We start from the raw sequence: 20,219 nt of genomic DNA on the forward strand, positions 1-20,219 counted from the left end.
GCTCATCGAGGGAGTGCACCTGCTCTACAGCTCTGTCTCGACCACTCAATTCACCAACTGACCGCAACTACATCGACGCCATTTACCGCCGACCACCACCACCACCATTAGTATTTCCACAGACAATCACAAACAACCATGCCCACGGCGGGATTCGATCCCACAGCCTTTTGGCTGGAGAGCGGATACGCTAACCACTCGGCCAGCTGCGCTGCTAAAAATTTCCTGTAGTCACCGACTAGATTCGAAACACCAAGTCTTCCTTCGTGCGGTCAAGCGTTGTGGTGTGCAAGCGCCACATCCACTGAGCTACACAAACGCAGCCAACAAGACTACTATTATCTATTCATATAAATAAGAAGAGCTATAGAATATGTAAGCTCCTGTTCATCTGTGCAAAGTCCATCATCTACAATATCTACCTTAAATATATGAAACAAAGTAGTACCTATCAATCACCGAGACAGTGTAACGCCTCTTATGCAGAACACTACACAGCAGGCTCGCCCTTGACTATAATTGTCCCAAGGAAAGTGCAACTGGGATCTAGATGCATTTTCATCTATATTGGAAAAGACAGCAATTAATTATAGAAAGTGATTTTGAACTGATGTTTCCTCCATTAGAAAGACTGATAATTTCTTTCATTATTATCCTGAATTGCCTTTGTTCTATTTTATGTATGTCTTTACCTTGTAATATAAATTTTGTACGATGTAAATAGGTTTTCTGTTTCCATTCATTGAGATGTATATTTTACTAAGTTAAATATAGTAGGTTTTCTTTTTAATTATAAGGCTAACTGACATTCTGAAATGTCATTAGTAAAAAAAAAACTTGAATTAAATTACATCAATAAACTAATAAACATTGAAAACTTAATAAATATTTCACAATCGATTGTATAATATTTATCAGTCCTCCCCTTTCCAAAGTAAAAAAGCAATATCTGGAACTTATTTAAGAATCTGCATCAATTTATCATTAAAAGTATGTGACAATAATAACGGCTATCTTCTTTATTAACAATTGCTCCAACAGAAAATGCTATATCAGGCAGTGTGGCCGGAAAATTCACAGTAAAAATTTTCGCCGTAGGAAATTTCGCCGCACGCAAACATTTTCGCCGTAAATATTTACGCCGTAAGACATTTTGAATTAATTTTTGTAAATAATCAATGGATGATAAAGGGTATTATAAAATCATTAAAAAGGAAAATCTTTATTAAGGTAAATTTAAAAATTGTGCAAATTAAAAGCGATGCTGCGTAAATAATTAACTTTTTTGCTGCGGATCGTCAATTCAACAAATTTATCAGTAACATCGCTCATTGCAAGAAATGCTAATGCTGTGAAGCATAACTTCAAACCAATGGCAACAATTTTGCGATAAAGATTTTGTGCCATATGAAATAAACAACCTGTTATAGTTGTTGATGTAAATATGTTAAAAAAAGCGTTGACAGTTGCTTTCTCAAAGTCAACCATTAAATTTTCTGGATCTAATGATGAATGTAAGCCCTTTAAGGCACTGAATAATCTGTTGTAAGTTAATTCTGATTTGCCAGGAAGCAAAGCAAAAAGCCGCCATGGAATCCTTAGGGATCTCATGCCAGTCCCAAACCTTGGATAAAGGGAGGTTCGGTCAGATGAGTGTCAATGCTCTGACCGTAAAGAAAAAACACGATTGCTATCTGATGCCTATATACGATCAAAGCTACAACATGCCGCCTCGGACATCGCACGGATCAACAAGGTCCGAGATACCAATCGAGCGATCGGGGTTGGATCGAAAAGTTGGATACCGAAAGGAAATAGAAACTGAAACTAACAGAACTATTATCAGTAGGAACATGGAATGTACAGACACTTTGGATGTCAGGAAAGCTAGAATTACTTCGCGAGGAAATGAAGAGATATCGGTGTGATATACTAGGACTGGCGGAGATGCAATGGACTCATCAGGAGAGATAAATGGATGCGAAGTCATATGGTCAGGGCATGACACCAGCACGAAGCAGGAGTTGGCTTCCTTCTTAGCAAAAGAGCTAGAGAGGCACTATTAAGCTACCAGTCAATGAACAAATAATAGCAGCAAGATTTCAAGCAAAACCATTTAATATATATCAATAGTGCAGATATATGCACCCACATCTGACAACACAGAGGAGGATATTGACTTATTTTACAAAGATCTGACAGAGACAATAGAAACAATACCAAAGCAAGATGTACTAATTATTGAAGGAGATGGAACTCCAAAGTCGGAATACATAATAATGATTGAGAAAGAGTCATGGGAATATATGGTTTCGGAGAAAGAAATGAACGAGGCGAAAAAATGTTAGAATTTGCTATGGACCACGAGATAATGATCTGTAACACAAGATTCCAGCAAAAGGAGTGTAGAAAATGGACGTGGCGAACAAATGATGGGAAAAGCAAGAACATGATTGATATGATTATGATTAAAAGAAGATGGATAACATTAGTACAGCAGTGTCGGACTTTTCAAGGAGCGGATGTTGATTCGGATCATGGTTTTAGTGATTGCAAACATTAAGTTGAAATTAAAAAGAAAATATAAACCCCATCATCAGAAACGAAGAGATACAGTAAGAATAAGTGAAGCAGAAATAGAAAGAAGGTACAGAACAGTGTTAGAGGAGAAACTTTAAAATGTGGACAAAGAAAGAAATTCTAATCTAACAGTGAAAGGAGTAATGAAGGCTATAGAAGATGCAGTTGAAGAAACAGTACCAGAAGAAGAGAAGATCAAGAAGAAATGGATCAGACAAGAAACACTGAAGTTAGTACAGGAGAAAAGAATGTTGAAGATAAGAAGGAATATAACAGAACAAATAGAGGAGCAATATAGAAGAAAGTGTAATGAAGTGCAAAAAGCAGTTAGAATATATAAAATGAAATGGTTAGAAGCCCAATGCAATAATATAAAACAGTACTATGGAGAGCATAAAACTAGGGAGGTGTACAAAATGACTAGAACCATTAATAGAAGGTGGCAACCAAAACAGATCACAGTTCAAGACGAAAATGGCACAAAGTATCGATTAATAACGATAAAATTATACAGCGATGGACAAGATACTGTAGTGAGTTATATGAAAAAAAAAAGCTTTAGATAGCGTTGGGAAACTGACTGAAGAATTGAAGCTGATATCACCACCAGGTAATGAGTATGATACATAATCGCTCGATCGGTATCGCAGACCTTGTTGATCCAGGCGACGTCCGAGCCGGCATGTTTGCTTCCTTTGCTTCCTGGTAAATCAGAATTAATGGCTTACGTTCATCATTAGATCCCGAAACATTAATGGTTGACTTCGATAAAGCAACTGTCAACTTTTTCTAACATGTTTGCGTCAACAACTATAACAGATTGTTTATTTCATATGGCACAAAATCTTTATCGCCAAATTGTTGCCATGGGTTTTGAAGTTATGCTTCACAGCATTAGCATTTCTTGCAATAGGAAGAAATGAGCGATGGTACTGATGGATTTGTTGAACTGACGATACGCAGCAAAAGGTTAATTATTTACGCAGCATCTCTTTTAATTTGCACAATTTTTAAATGATTTCATTATGTTAGGTATCACTGAAAGCATTTTTAATGATTTTATAATACCCTTTATCATCCACTGATTATTTACAAATAATGCAAAACGTCTTACGCCGAAAATGTTTGCGGCGAATTTTTCTAGGGCGAAAATGTTTACGGCGAGTTTTCCTAGAACCATCAGGCGGATCCGAGTCCGCCATTTCATACTATTCTCCCATATTCTTTCTTCAAGAACACTATTCCAGCTCAAGTTTCTCTTTGATAAACATTCTTTTATCTGGTCCTTTTCCGTGGTTTTGATCTTGGGCTGCTTCCCCCTAAATTTCACACATTCCTCACGGTATTCTTTTTAAATTCATTCTTTGTCCAGACAACTTCACAAGCATTCTTTCAACATTTTATAGTCATTCGTCATGTCCACATTTCTTATTCTATCCCTTGTTTTTACCAACAGCGTCTTCAAAACTTTCGATTGCTTGTATTCTACTTAATCTCTATTTTTTTAAGTCTCCAGTCTTTGCTGCATAAGACACAATAGGCCCAAAGTAACTTCTGTTAATCAAAAGCTAATACAATTCCAGTATAAGTGGCTAATTTGTTGGCTTACTTGAAGTTCTAAAGTAAATCACTTACACTGTTATAATCGAATCGGAGTGGAATTAGATCAACTTTGTCACACCTCAACAAGTTAGAGTTTCTTAAGATGATAGTAGTTTGATTTACACACTAAGGTGATCATGAGAGTTTGTATTATATTAGTCAACTGCATCAATTTATAATTTTTGGAAGAGGAAAAAACGTTAAATTTCTGTGACAAAATTTTCGTTTGGACTGCATAATGTACTTCAGTTTTCTCAGCAATCATTTCCTTATTGCATTTTATGCTCGTCATTTAGACGTGTGTTTATTATTCAACACTCGTGCTCAGGTGGTCTCTTTCTTGATCTTCCTTATTAAAATAACTTCAGAAAAAAATCTCTGAAAGGTCTACTTCGGAGAAGGCATGGAGATAAAGGGAGAGACTACCCTAAAAAAACGCTGTCGACTATTTCCTGTCTATGCCATCACGAAAAGTTCATAGGCAATCAGGGCTTGAACTCAAGCTGTGATTTAGGAGGTCTCATTCCAAGCTCCTTTTAATGATAAAAATAATATGAACATTAAAAAAACAAGCCCAAACTCAAAAAAAGAGCAATTATTATAACATCGTATGATATTATTATTAAATATTATTATTTAAACATTATCATTCCAACTAATCGATCGTGGGTTCGAAGCCCAGTGGATTAATGTTTGTGAATGTCTTTTGGTTTTGGAGGGAAATTTCATCACAATGTCTGAGCCACTACCTTGCTTAATGGCAGCCTAAAGCATCTCGAACACGTTCATACGACAGTGGTCCGAAAAGTTCTCTGCCTAGCAATGAAAAAATGAATTTATAATTTCAAAATTATTTTTATTTTTCAACATAATCTCCCTTTAGACTAATACATTTATTCCAGCGATGCTCCAACGCCATTATCCAGTTACTGTAGTGGTTCTCAGTAAGATTTGCAAAATACCCCTCTACAGCTGCAATCACCTCTTGAATCGAAGAAAAACGCGAGGAAAAGTTTTGTTTTGGGAAGAGACAGAAGTCAGAGGGAGCCAAATCTGGGGAATAGGGTGGATTCCAACAATTCATAGTGCACATTCCTTAATTTTCCTATTGCCAAAACACCTTTGTGGGCAGGTGCATTGTCCTGATGAAAGATGATTTTTTTTCTTCTGCAAACCGGGTCTTTTCTCACGAATGTTTTCATCTAGTCTGGTTAGAAGATCGGAATAATATTCCCCGGTTATTGTTTTCAAGATAATTAATAAACAAAATGCCTTCAGCATCCCCAAACACCGATGCCATGACCTTTCCTGCCGATGGAACCGACTTTGTCTTCTTTGGCGCTGAACAATCGGCTTCTGTCTACTGTTTTGACTGCTGTTTGGATTCTGATGTGTAATGGTGAATCCAAGTCTCATCCATAGTAATAAATCGACGCAAAAAAATCAATTTTATTCTTGTTAAAAGGCTCCAAGCACTGTTCAGAGATTTTCATGAGAGTGCGTTTTTGATCTGATGTGAGCAAGCGCGGCACCCATCTTGCGAAAAGCCTTTTTCATTTGCATTCTTCATGCAAAATATATCCTACATGTTCTTTTGAAATGCCTATAGTCTCAGCAATTTCACGCACTTTGACTCGCCGGGCATCCAATACCATATCGTGCACTTGATCAATGATTTCTGGTGTTGTCACACTTTTTGAACGTCTTTCACTTGATCATCTTCAAGGCGGTACAGCCCACGTTTAAACTCGGCAGCCATTTCTTAATTGTCGAAAACGAAGGAGAAAAGTAACCATAAATTTTTATGAATTTCGTTTGGCGTTAAACCTTCTTTTACAAAGAATTTTATAACCGCACGAAACTCAGTTTTATCCATTTCAAGGGATATACACTAAACTTTTGCTTCAGACAGTTGTATAAAACAAACTACTTGATAGAATGAGTTGCAATTTCACATGGATGCTTATGACAGACTGATGACAATTTAGAAAAAAAAAACATTGCCGATAGTTTTGCCATCTATGGCCGAAGCCGAGAACTTATCAGACCAGCCTCGTGTTATATACTGTATATGTGCTATAATATACTTCATGCGCAAACAACCTTCTTTGCTCATATTTGGATAAAATATTAAAAGCAAGAATATAATTTCTTGTCTAGTGCAATTTACTTTTTAAGAGAGCGCAAAATGAAACAGAATGGAAGTGGATGAAACCAAAGAGAAAATTTGATCTATTGTTGCACAACAGCTTCTAAAAAAATTCACGTACGTCTATTTTGATGTTTGACTTTTCATTCAGATGACAGCAACCACAGAAAGTTTTTATTTATATTACCTGTTTCCTAAAAGATGTCACGATTTTTTTGTCCATTAAACAACAAGACTCCTGCAACTGGTTACTTATAAACAGTATCAGCACCTATCGACTAGTTATTTGACTACTGGCCATCCAGAAGAGTCAATACGGGACATATGACGTATAGAAATCCATTAAACAAATCTTAGTGAATCTTTATTTGTCCCAAATACAGGAAACAGTGGGTGGCGTAACTACAGTTTCTTGACCCCCCTCATTAACAAGCTTCCGTTGGGCCTTCTGAGTTCTCGGGCTTTACCACACTGTGGGATTCTGCAGTAACGTTACTGCTTAATATGGAATTATGGATAAATGTAGGAAAATTTGATAGCGGGCAATATTAGTTACACATGGAAGCTTTCTAGAGAAGCAGAAAACGGAGAAGGAATTAAGAATTTCTTACTATGTGTATTATGCTGATTTAAACTAACTGGGATGATATCTGTAAAAAAAGGAGTTTTATTTTTCATTTAACTGTCCTTTTCATTTATTTGATAACATCAAAATGATACATTGAAAATCTCTGTGATATTCAGCATATTTGCGTATTGATTAATAATCAGATATATGTACACCACGGTATCATCCTGATTATGAACAGGCTGCACACACTCTCCCTCTTAATTTCACACCGAACACACGTCTTTTGGAATACTATACCCATACGAGATGCCACATTCGAGTGTCTTTATATATATATATATATATATATTACTTTAGGGAATTACCTGCGTTTACAAACTACTTATAAACACAACTGCGCGAAGACAAACTGCTCCTCTACGATGTCGCGACTAAAACTGTCGAAAAGAAAACGTTGTGGTTTGTAGTTTGGATATATAACATTTTGAGAATTCCTCTAAAGACTCTGTGTAACGGGTCCTTTTGCACAGTCTTCAGAGGATTCATGAGATGAAAAGATTATTTAATTAAAATGCTTAACATGTAGTGGAAAATAAGTTATATCTCCCTTATATAAGTTTCTGATCAGGCAGTCGGGGTTCCCAACTTCATACGCCAAGATTTTTAATGAACGTCAAGAGAATCGCGGGTACAATCCTTCCACTCACTAAGTATGTGAAGGGACCGTATTAAGATAGTCACCAGAATTAATTGATTAGCTGTAATGTGTTGAATTTATCTAATAATAGACGAGGAAGAGAATTAACTATAGTTTATTAATTCAAGTGATATATAGGAGAGATGGAAGAAATTTGGTGCATTTGGCTGAACCAAGCTTTGTACCAAAGCATATTAAAATTTTAATCAAGGAGAAGAAAGTTACAATAAATATGCAAAATTCATTTTTGCTATTAGATTTTTTTCTACCATAACAGTAAACTAATGTGAAATAGTCTTCAACAACGAGTTATAATAGCAATAAATGTATGCAGCTTTAAGGTATAACTGTCAAATATAGCAATATTGAAACATGTAGTTATTGTTATGTGTTTTTGTTGTATAAATATGTACGTACGAATAAAATAATAAAAATATATAATAATGAAAGAGAATGGGAAATATCAAAGAGAGGGAGAAGATTAACTACGACTAAATATACACAATTTATACTATACACCGGATGGAATATCACGTGACGAGTTTGATCATAGTGGAGATCACTCTATATCTGTTCATTTCCTTTTTTTTTTTTTTTTTTTTTTTTTCCCACAACTGATTTAGCCAGTCTCGAACACTACGGATTGGGGAATTCCTGTGTTTTCTCGGCTTCCGCTTATGACCGACCGCGAACATATTTGAGAGTTGAACACTGCAAAGGCTTAAAGCATGACTCGGAACAATTCGTGGGTTCGTACCGCTGTGATGTTAAATAAGCTTCTCGTGAAAAGCACAAGAGCAGGTAATAATAAAATCGGAATTAATACTTTGTGTAATTTTATACTCTTAATGAATAAAAGGTTATGTATAAGTTTCTTTTAAACTCTTCTACGATAGGAAGTCGGATAGGTTTCATTAAAAAATGTATTCGAATGTTCTTGGATGGCAACATCCTTACAACCAGATGGCGAATGTCCTGCTGTGTCAAAATTGATATCTATGAGCAGAAGCACACTGAAACGGAAGTAATATATACATAAAATGAAAAACATGTACTAAAATCTACTTTTATAAATAGGGGCAGGATAACAAGTTCTACGTGTGCTTCGTCCACGATGTATTTGACTCTCATCAATTTTTTTTTTAGTTCGCCTTCCGAGCGTTGACCTCCTGATCTCCTGTTAGCACCTTCTAAATAAAGAGTTACAAGACATCCAAATAACTCGCAATCGTTATTCATACCACAGCATCACAGGAAAACACGCTTACGACAGGCAGGACGCAGCTTTTCTGACAGATTAGGCAGCTCTGTTGATTTATGGAGCGTAGTGATTTGTAACGCGAGTGCTCTTCAAAGTGAATCTGTCCTTGCTGCAAATGATCAACGTTATGCTTCATGAAGGAACATTAAGAGCTCACTGAGAGAGAGAGAGAGAGAGAGAGAGAGAGAGAGAGAGAGAGAGAGAGAGAGAGAGAGAGAGAGAGAGAGAGAGATTCATTTATCTGGACTCAAATGCTGGTGAGTGGGTCCTCTTACTGGAATTTCGGAATTTGCATTATCTCTCTACAAAGCTGATTCATTCTTAGTGATAATATATTTCAATCTTCTCAAGAATTAAAGAACGTGAACAGCTTGTTTTCACCCTCCTCATTTATATTTATGTAAATTACAGAGACTTTCATGTTGATGCATATATAAAATGAATGTGAATCAGCAATTTAATTTTTAAATCATAATGAGAAATATACCTTTAAGTTTCACATGAGATGAAAAACATTCCGTTTATCTGAACGTATGTAAACATCAGAAGTCACCCTTTCATTTCATTTCAAATTATAATAAATATTTAAAAAATAAAAATAAACCATCAGTTTTAATGTAAATCCCACCCAACAAAGGTTGCAGGAATACTGGTAGCATGACTAAGCTAAAGGTTAGATAATTCGGAACTCTATCTCTTAGAGACTAAACTAAACATCGCAGTTTCAAGCCATTTTCAGGTATCCAATAAGCGGCGTCGTAGTTTCGCAATGAAATTCATCTACCATATAAAGATATTCGCAAACGTCAATGCGGGCTGTAAGATTCCCATTTACAGTCTACTGGTTGGAGATTTGGTACGCTATCCGTTCGGGCAATCAGGCCAGCGAATTTTTCACTAAGCAAACAGACCTTTGCAAGAAGAAACTTCAAGTTTCTTAAAATGATGATAGACGAAATGGTCTTTCTTCCCTACTGTGTCGCATTTCAGTAGAACAATACAAAGGCTATTGCTGCTCAAGTTATACAAACAGTGTGAGTTATCGTGATATCATCGTTTTCTCAAGCACTCTCGAAAGTGTCTTAGTGCAAAGATCAGTTGTTGAAAGAAACTGACATTTTGATCTTTTTTCGAATAGTTCCAAGCTATGTTTCCTGTTTCTTCTTTGAGGAGATGCAAATTTCCTTCATCAAGAAAAATTAGTATCACAGGGTATGTAAAGAACTGTTGAAATTATCAGTGTTCGGAAGAGAAGAGTAAAAAACAGTCATTAATATCTAAGACAACTAGCAAAATGCAAAAAATTACATAATATTTCTTTGTTTTAACTTTTGTATAATATTTATTTGTAAAACTAAAGCTACTAAGAGCTTGATCAAATCTGCATATTAAAGATTGATATACAGATTTTTTTTCACAACGCAAAGGGTTTGATCACAAACTTTTATTCTTATTTTGAAAACACTTAAGACATCTGCTGGTTCATGGTCAAGATAAAGAACAGGGAATTTTAGCAAAACATATTTTCCATTCATAATGGGGTCGGTTTTAATTTTAAGTACAGTAAGGAAATGTAAAATAATAACCAGATGGAAATACAAATTATGCCCACCCATATGACAGAAAGGAGCTCAGTGAGAAAAAAAATCAAATACTAAAACTATGCCTTCGCGTTTGAGTTTAGATGAGAATTCACATCTATAACACAAATCGACAAGTTATAAAAGAAAAATTAAGAGAGAGAGAAAGGGAGAGAGAGTCGGCGGTCAGGATTGTATGAATATTCAATGATGGGATTAATTTACATTGAGGATCGAGATGTCAAAATGAGTACAGTATTCATTTAACATTCACATAAAATTTCATTCTCGTGATAATGCAAATTACTATTATTGTCATTAGGCTTATTAAATGTATAAATGATCTTAAATTATCGTTCGTTCATTTCTTGTGTAACGGCACTTGCAATTCATTAAAAGTGCATATAGTTATGCGTGTTTAAACAATTCAGAATAAATAAAATCCTCTAATACTCTTCATTCCTGGAAGGGAACATGTACCCAAACTTTATAGAAATAAGTAGGCAGCCAATCTCCTCTCATCGCCAAGGTTGAATGCATTTCCAAAGCATTCACCATACCAGCCAAAAAAAGATTGCAAACCTAATAATTGTTGCAAATTCCGGAAATTTTGTTCTACGAACTTTTTCTCCTTTAAGTCATATCAGAGCCTCCAATAAACATAATGGAGAGGTCTGGCACTGATGACGAAATTCATCATCAAATACAGGCGAACGCATGTGAGCAGCAAGATTCGCACCCACGGCTTATTAGTTGGAGAGTGAACGCACTAGCCACTCGGCCACCAAGCTGATGATAAGAGGTGAAGCTCCTAATCAGAACCAGCACTTGTTTGTGCATACTTGTATGTGCTTTAGTTAATTAATTTTGTTTAATTTCGTGGTTAAAACCCAGAATTTCTTCTAGAAAGGGGAAAAAAAAAATTTTATTTGCTTGAGCAAATATATCGAATAATTCTAGGATCGCTTGAGAGAAAAAAAGTTCCTTGACTAGAATCGAATCTGTAGTTCTTTCTTCTGCAAACTTGGTATCATAGAAGCTAATACAAGTAACGCCAGTAAAAAAAAAAAAAAAAAAAAAAGGTCTAGTAGAAAAAAAAAAAGGAGTCTTAATTAATTTATGTTTTTCGAGTAAAAAATAATTTCCTCCTCCCATTTCTGCACGGTAATTTAAGTTTCTATGAAGAGCAAATTTATCACATGGAAAGAGCCTTTAATTTACTCACAGGAGCCCATAAAAAGTTCAAACCGTATGACATTAGGAAAAGAAGCATATCCCATTGAGGGAACAAAGACATTCTAGTTTGTTAAAAATATGCGAATCAGCTTACAACAGCCACAAGACAAAATTTTGGTTGTCTCTAGACGTGACAGAGATAAACTTTATAGTTTGTAGGAACCATTAACGAAGCATTAGGGACCAAAAATAGCTCTTCTCCCAGAAATAAGCATGTCCGGAGACCTCTCCGGACGTTATTTTGCATTACCCGAGTCTCTGGATTCTTTGACATGCTCAAAAAATAAAGCATATAATGTTCACTTATTTTCTCTCTCTCTCTCTCTCGATGTCGGAGTACCAGCTTCATTTACAAGTAGTACCCTGAAGCCGGAAAGTATGCTGTTTATGTCTCTACTGACAAGAACAACTTTGTTTTCTGCAACCACGAAAGATCGCATATTTTCTGGATCGAGTTTGTGAAAAACTAAAAAGGAAAAAAAAAGCTATTGATGATGTCTTGCGTTTTTAATAAATATCGTGTTATCCTCTGACAATGCAGTGTGAAAGTGACTAATACGACGCGTTTAATAAACTGACATAAAGGACATAAATACAACAAGAAATATTAATTTGTGTTAATTAATTTTCATGTATGTGTGTATCACTATTAATCAGATGCGATTATATTCTATTGTCGACATATAAATATCGCAAAATATTCCTATACAAGGCATCATTAAATCACGGAAACAAAGTATTACAAAATAATTACTGTACATTATAAATTTTGCTATAAATCAACATTTATCTTAGTACATTTCTTAATTGTTAACTTACTTGATTGTACTGCAGAAGTTCGATTCGATGCGTCTGGAACTAATTTGCATTTCAGTTCAGTTGGAAAGAATACCGAATTTTGATTGGCTATTATCTTCAGATCCTGCACACTAGGAAAATCAATTTTATAGCTATGAAAATATGCAAACTAATAACTAAGAAAGAGTGCAATAAAATTCAAAACATCACTGTAAAGTAAAAGTGAAACTACTTCCTGTGTGAATGTTATTAATGATGAGAGTAACAGCCTAGCACAGGACTCGCCAACCCGAAACAAGCAGTCACCAAAATTAATAAATAGCATGTGTATATATATTTATAAAGAACCAGAGAAAAATTCTCCATTTCAAATTGAAACCATACATTTCTAATTATTAATAATCTTAAGGAATGAAAAAAAAATTTAATAAAAAATGTACATTTTAAAGAATAATATGAATTGACAAAAACAGTAATTTTTGAAGAAAACAAAAAATTACAGAAGAAGGCTAAAAAATGAAATATATAATTTTATGAATCATGTTAAAAAATACTAACGGGAAAGCTAACTTAATAATCCAAACTGGAATATTTTCAATTTCGTAATAATTAATTAGCTTCCAAATTTGAAACGTCAAGTAAGCATTTAATCAGAGATTAATGCATTAGAAAATCGAAGTTACACAATAAATCAAAGGCGCTACATTACATAACAAAATAAAAGCATCATTATTTCCTCCCTTTTGTGTTAAGCTCAAATAGCCTATCGCGACCAAGTAACTTGGTTGGCTTTATAGAAATCTGATATAGCTTATGACACGGCCGTTAATCCTACTCGCATAGATTATGGCTGTCACTTGCATTTGTGCGCAATGAAAACCACAATTTTCGAAAAGAATATTCTCACATCCGTATGAGGGAGGCTGAAATCCCCTTCGTATGAAAATTTCTGATAAAAGTATTTGGTATTCTAGACAGACTCGAACCTGATTTTTCTGACCAAAGCGCTTCGTTTATACCGACTGAGCTACAGATTCTTAATATCCATGTCACAAAAAACAGCCAAGTTATCAGCTCTGGTATTGTACAAGGCAGATACAAGTCTGGTATTCTACAGTTACTGAATTATCAACTAATTCCGCAACTGTAAATGCTGAATTAGTTGATAATGATTTTCTTAGGCTGTGCTAAGGTAGTATTTTCGAAAACAGCTGTTAAAGTGAGAAAGGGGAAAAAATCTTAAAGCTGTAAAAATGTTAATTTTATGTAGAAACAGAATTACAATAGTTGTTTCATTTCTGGGATGAAAATAGGTTTATCCATATATATATATATATATATATATATATATAATGACTCCACCGAGAATGACAAGACAAGTTTAATGTTAAGATACAACTAGTTTCGCTGAATACATCAACATCTTCAGGTATCACTGGCAAAGAATTAAATAAAAAATAACAGAGACATGATAAAATACATTAACAGATCTAGAAATAAAACACACAAGTACATTTACATTTAAAAGAGAGGAATGCGTGCTTGAGTTCCAACTGACGTTGACTACGTGCGAGAGCTGGCGTAATATCTCTCTCTCTCTGTATATATATATATATATATATATATATATATATATATATATATATATATATATATATATATATATATATATATATATATATATATATATATATATATATATATATATATATATATACAGTATATACTGTATATATATAGAGAGAGAGAGAGAGGTCGCGGATAGAAGACAGTGTGATCGGCAGCGGACACATGTGGAAAGGGGACTGAAAATGCAAGTGGGGATTACCTTGGTAAAACTGAATAAAAAGTTATTTATTGTCATAATTGCTGGAGGTGTGGAATTGTACGATCAATGTCGATATTGCAGATTTAAGTTTGCAGACTGTGAGAGCAGTAATTCCGAAAACCTTTAGCATCTTTTTAAACTTCTACAACTCTCTTTACCGTGGGCGAAGCAGTCAAGAAAACTTCAGGCCAAATTCTTGTATCCACTCAACGGAGAATGTACAGTATTACACTATGGTTTCCAGTTGAGTAACTGAGGTTGGTCGGCATAAATAAGCTTTATGCGACAACAAAGAAAAAAAAGGACAAAACCGTTATAAATCACCAATGATGACAAGGTGGGGATATGGAACTGTAACTCTCGTTCCTTTTTTTGTTCGTATGTCCGAATGCATCTTTTCTACCGTTTTCGGAAGGTTGATCGATTGCTTTGAGAATACTGTGCAGGAGATCAATGAACGATATAATCGATAACTATGATGATAGGAAGAATGCGAAAAGCATTAAAGATTTTAATTAATAGCTAATTGGATAAAAGCAGGTACAACATACCAAAGTCGATAATATGAAAAGATTGTTTCCAGTATTGAATAAAATTATGTGTTGCAAATATGTTGCAGTTCTGATAATTATTTCGTATTCGTACGAGTGTATAACTGGCAGTAGGAGGGGAAACGACACATACATTTTTAGTTACAAAGTACTGACTGTAACAAAGTATTTTAATATGGCTGTTTCCACATATCTGGAGTTACTCTGTGCACAATGCTGTCGTGAGTAACATAGTAGCGCCGCTGATTGGAGAAGGAAAAATATTTGTGAAGCGGTGCATTAATCCAGTAGCATCTTCAATGTGGGCCTATGCCTACCATTATTCGAGACCTCAATAACGCATAAAAGAAGGATGAAAATATCCCTCATGTTAATAAATTATGACGAGTATTTTTATATTCGGGAATTGTATTTATGGGTTCAGGTACCGAAGGCGAGTGGATAGCGTACTCGATCTCCAACAAACAGGCTGTGGATTCAATCTCATCATGGGTATGAATGTTTGCGATGTCTTTCTAATTCTGCGCAGAAAGGACAATTGCAATCCAACCACTTGTTTTGGCAGAGATTTCACTCTTAAAACCCTATGAGGTACGAGTGTGCCCATATGACGTCCAGTAAGAGATATCAAATGTGAAGAAATAACTAAGGTGCCAAAGGCCCCATGCAAAAGTGACTTCTACAGAGCTAGCAACCTAATACACTTTCAGAAGCGGTAAACATTATGTAATGATATTTACGCAGTTTAAAATTTTCCTTTTCCACAAAAAGGATACAAATTCCAGTTAAACGGTATACGTATACTGCATAACAGACATTCACTTTCCATTATTATTTTCTCCAAACCAGAGAGTAATATATCACATGCAATTTATCTGAAACTGCTTGTGATATATTACTTTTCTTTCATCTTATGTTATCGATCAATCACTGCCATCAAGATTTTTATTTCAAAGGATGCCGTGTAAGATGCTGAGTTACCTAAGAAAGATTGAAATCTTTCTTACTGCTGACAAATTTCACATCACTTGACTGGACTAGTTCCACCATTATCCAAAACTACAAAAAAGGTAATCACAGCAAATGTGAAAACTATCGCACCATTGCCCTTATCTCACATACCAGCAAGATTTTACTACACATTATTAAGGAAAGATTACAAAGTTTTATAGACCATCAGATCTCAGAAGAACAAGCAGGTTTCAGAAAAGGTCGAGGAACTAGAGATCATATATCTAACATCAGACAAATAATTGAAATAGCAAGGGAATTCAACTTAAGCCTTTATCTATGCTTTATAGATTACTTCAAGGTCTTTGACTGTATGAAGTGGGATATTTTATGGGATATCATGCACGAATCAGGAATACTAAACCATCTAGTAACCCTCATAAAGAACTTATATATCAAGGAAATCAAGCAACAGTAAAAATTGAAAACTCAGTGTCCCCTGCATTCTAACTTGAAAAAGGATCAAGACAAGGATGCATACTCTCACCATTACTATAATGAAAAGATCTCTAGAAAAGTGGAATGGAGGCATTAAATTAGGTGGCCGAACAATCACTAACCTACGATACGCAGATGACACACTGCGACGATGGTTTGAATTAAGACCATCGTCGTACTATTTGGAATCTTGCTAGCAGTGTTCTATATAGAAATTTCTTTGTCTATCGTGTGGCAATTTTTTAGAACTAGCTTTGCATGTAATAATAGACAAATGCGTTGTGACGCATAGTGAAGTTCGCAAACAGCTGATTTCAGGATAACAATGCTCTAATATTGCCTTGATCTGACACAGTTCTGACGGACCATGTCTATTCAATTCTCCCCAATTACGAGTATGAAGATGATCAATGAATTCGAAAAAAGGTAGCTGAGCAAAATACAAGCATTTAAAATCGCTATTTGGGTGGAAAAACTTCATAAAAGGATTCTGATTATCTTTAACGATAATCGAAAGATTCTCAATATAGACGCTCCGTGTTGACAGAACGGTTTTCACAATGATCCACTTATTCACAAAGAGACCACGAATTTCATTAATTCAAAAGGCAAGATAGTATATTAGCGTTTAGCCTCTACTTTCACCTTTTAACCACGGAATTAATGTTACATAGCCATGACGAAGAATGTTAGTGACTAAGTGTTAGTTATGAGGCAAAAAAAGGAAACTATTCACTGGATTACAATATTATTGAAATACTTATCCTGATTTCTTAACTGACTTATTTTCCCCGGCATCGCAGAGATGTCCTCAAAAGTCAAAACGTTGCACATAAATAATTGAATGCTGGGTTAAAGTTGTCTCAACGAGACAGCTGTGAAGGAATGTAAAAAATCTATCAAAGAGTTCTGATAATAATTTTAAAGTTAATTCAAGTTTTAAGGAATATTAGGAAAAACAATATTTTCCATTAATTTAATATTTTCATGTTGGATTTTTCTCATTTTGTGATGCAATAAAATATTAGATAATTAGAAATCTAGTGATGGAGTGCTTTTCGAATGCAAAACTTCTGTTTAAATTTTGCAGTCGAGTAAAAATGACAATTTAGAGTATTATCTGGAATGAATTTGACAAAGTTGTTTTTCTTGCTGTCTCTCAATATGGAACCATCTAATAGTTTCCATTTGTTCAGCGATATTTATTTATGATTTTTAGCTAAAATCCTCTCTTTTAAGACGTTCTTAAAACAGATGAACAGATATAGTCCAAATCACCAGTCACTTCTCGTGAAGAGATAAACGTGAGGCAATGATCAGTAGTCTCTAGGACTGAAAATATTATGGAAAACTGCGCCTAGTTAAGAGGTTCAAATCTACTCTTGTTGCGTATACATAAAAATAAACATCGTCTAGAATGTTTTAATAAACAAGATAGTTATATCGTCTACGATGTATATCAGGCGACCCTGCCAATTAACCTTTTAGGGTAAAGAGAGTGACTCTAACTTTTTTACCTTACTTGTATGGCACGCCATATCCCAAGCTTTGAAACCAAGTAAGCTCATTGAAAAGCGACACATCAACACCAATTTGTTTACGATAAAATGCCTCTGCGATTCAATACAGCAAACCGAATTAGTTCGGTTTGCTGGATAAGGGAAAAGTAGGTACAGTACATGAAATGACTTATATCAGAGGTAAAATTAGATTTTATCCGTTTTTTTGTATAATGTACTCTGTTGCAGTTTGCAATATTTTTAATGTTTTATTAACAAATCAACATTTTTCACCAACAAAAAGCTTGGAATACTGTATCACATAACATTCTTATAATGTCTAACAAGAATTTAAAAATAAAATGCTTTTTGTAGAATTTGACTAAATGAACTCCGTTCAAGAATAATATTCTACTATTATTCGATGTACATACATCAATGTATACATCGAAGGATATGGCTGACAAGGAAAATATCTCCTGATTTTACATGTAAACACATAATGACATTCAAGTTAAAGACCACCATTCAGGCGCATATTAGGTATACGCCTGAAAAATTAAATGCTAATACGTTAATTACATTCTTAACTATACAGTAAATCAATTATTACATGTAACTTAAGAGTTACTTTTCAAAACAAGATTATTCCAATTTGAATATTGTATTTACAGTTGCAAAATCCAGCAGTTAAATTACTATAATAATTAAACAGGCATATAAACCCAATTATTATTTTTTAAACGAAAGAGTAAATATTAATAACAGTTCTGAAAGTGGTATGTGAGATGGGTTACTCCACTGAAAACTAAAAGCAAGTGTTATTTTATTTATTTATTTTTAATTAGCCAGTTGGGTGAAGATAAGCACCTCAAACAATATAAAATCCGTATTATTTTGATCTTTCGAATATAATTTAAATTACCTTTGGAAGGGCGTGTTCTACGATATACGGTTGGCTGAAGATGTAATTAAATAAATATATGAAATCAGAAAATCACTACATATAACAGCATGGCACTCAAAAAGTACTTAAAGTATACAAATTACTCTGTGCCACAACATAACAATGAGAATGGGTGGGGGTATCGTAGAAATCATAACAAAAGGAGGCGTCAGACTGGTTTGGAAAGCAGGGCAATACGCAGAAATTTTTGTGCATTATCTGAAGCTTTGCGATACGCCTGTGCAATAATCACCGACAGTGACTATTAGGTGAGTCTTTCTATTCCGAGGACATCTTGCAAAAAGGAACAAGAGGTACCTGCTTTTGCATCTTGCGAAAAGGAACCAGAGGGAGCTCCTTATTTGTTGACATTCCAATTAAACTGCTATATTTCTGATATTCTACTTTCATAGTTTCAAGCTGCTCCTGTGTGCATTACAGTTAGCGTAAGGCAATTAAATTGCATAACTGCGCTGACAATTAATCTACAGAGATTCACCGTTGCAAAAACTGAAATAAATAAAATAATAATGAAAAATTAAGATATCGTTATAATACATAAAGAAAAACATTCTGTGGTTTTGTTCAACTACTTCTAAGTTCAATTTTTTTCTCTAGAATGCTTTAGTAAACTTTCAATGAGCTTTCGTTCGCCCCCCCCCCTCTTTTTTTTTAATATTTCACATCTGAACAATGAAACTATAAGTATAACTATACTTCGAGTAATGTCAGGGTTTAACTATTTTTTTTTGGGGGGGGGGTCATAAATAATCTAAGCAGACCTACGACGCAAGTAAATTATTATTAAAAATAAATGTTACAGATTTTAAAAATTTTCTATCTATACATTTTTATGGCTAACTATTTTAAAAAATCACTCACTAGAATGAAATAATTTAGTTACATTTAAAACATTTTACAAAGTTATTTTTAATGGCATACTACACTACTTCCATGAACACTATGTATACTATGTTCCAAATTTTTACCGCCAAAATTTATGTCGTCTGCAATAGTATACGCCCACAGATTCAAGACCCTTCGATACTTCTGCGCATGTCACAAAAGAGGAGAATTCATTCCGATAATAAGGTAATAAATCCGTCTTCTGGGATGAGTTGTTTATTATTACACGTCGGAAAATTAACTTCTCTTTTATGATCATTGTAGTTTTTAAAGTGATAACTGTTTTGCTTGTATTGGGAAATTTTATTTTATCTATAAAGCACGTGATTTCGCGTGTTGGTGACCAATTCGTACGTCCTTCATTTTTTTCTCCCTTTCAATGATAACGACCAAGAGTTAATTAAATCCAGTGCTTTTTTTCTGGCATAACGCACCGGAACACGGCACCTATTTTTTTTTTTTTACAGATTTTTCAATTTTTCAAAAGTAATTTTTGAAATAATGTTCGCGCGTACATAAAACGTCTACAGATGTGCACGCAATTAGCATCTACGTTTGTGGCTGTA

This window comes from Typopeltis vanoorti, chromosome 4 (assembly GCF_054136105.1).
Source record: "Typopeltis vanoorti isolate ZY-2024b chromosome 4, IOZ_Tvanoo_1.0, whole genome shotgun sequence".
Taxonomy (NCBI): Eukaryota; Metazoa; Arthropoda; class Arachnida; order Uropygi; family Thelyphonidae; genus Typopeltis; species Typopeltis vanoorti.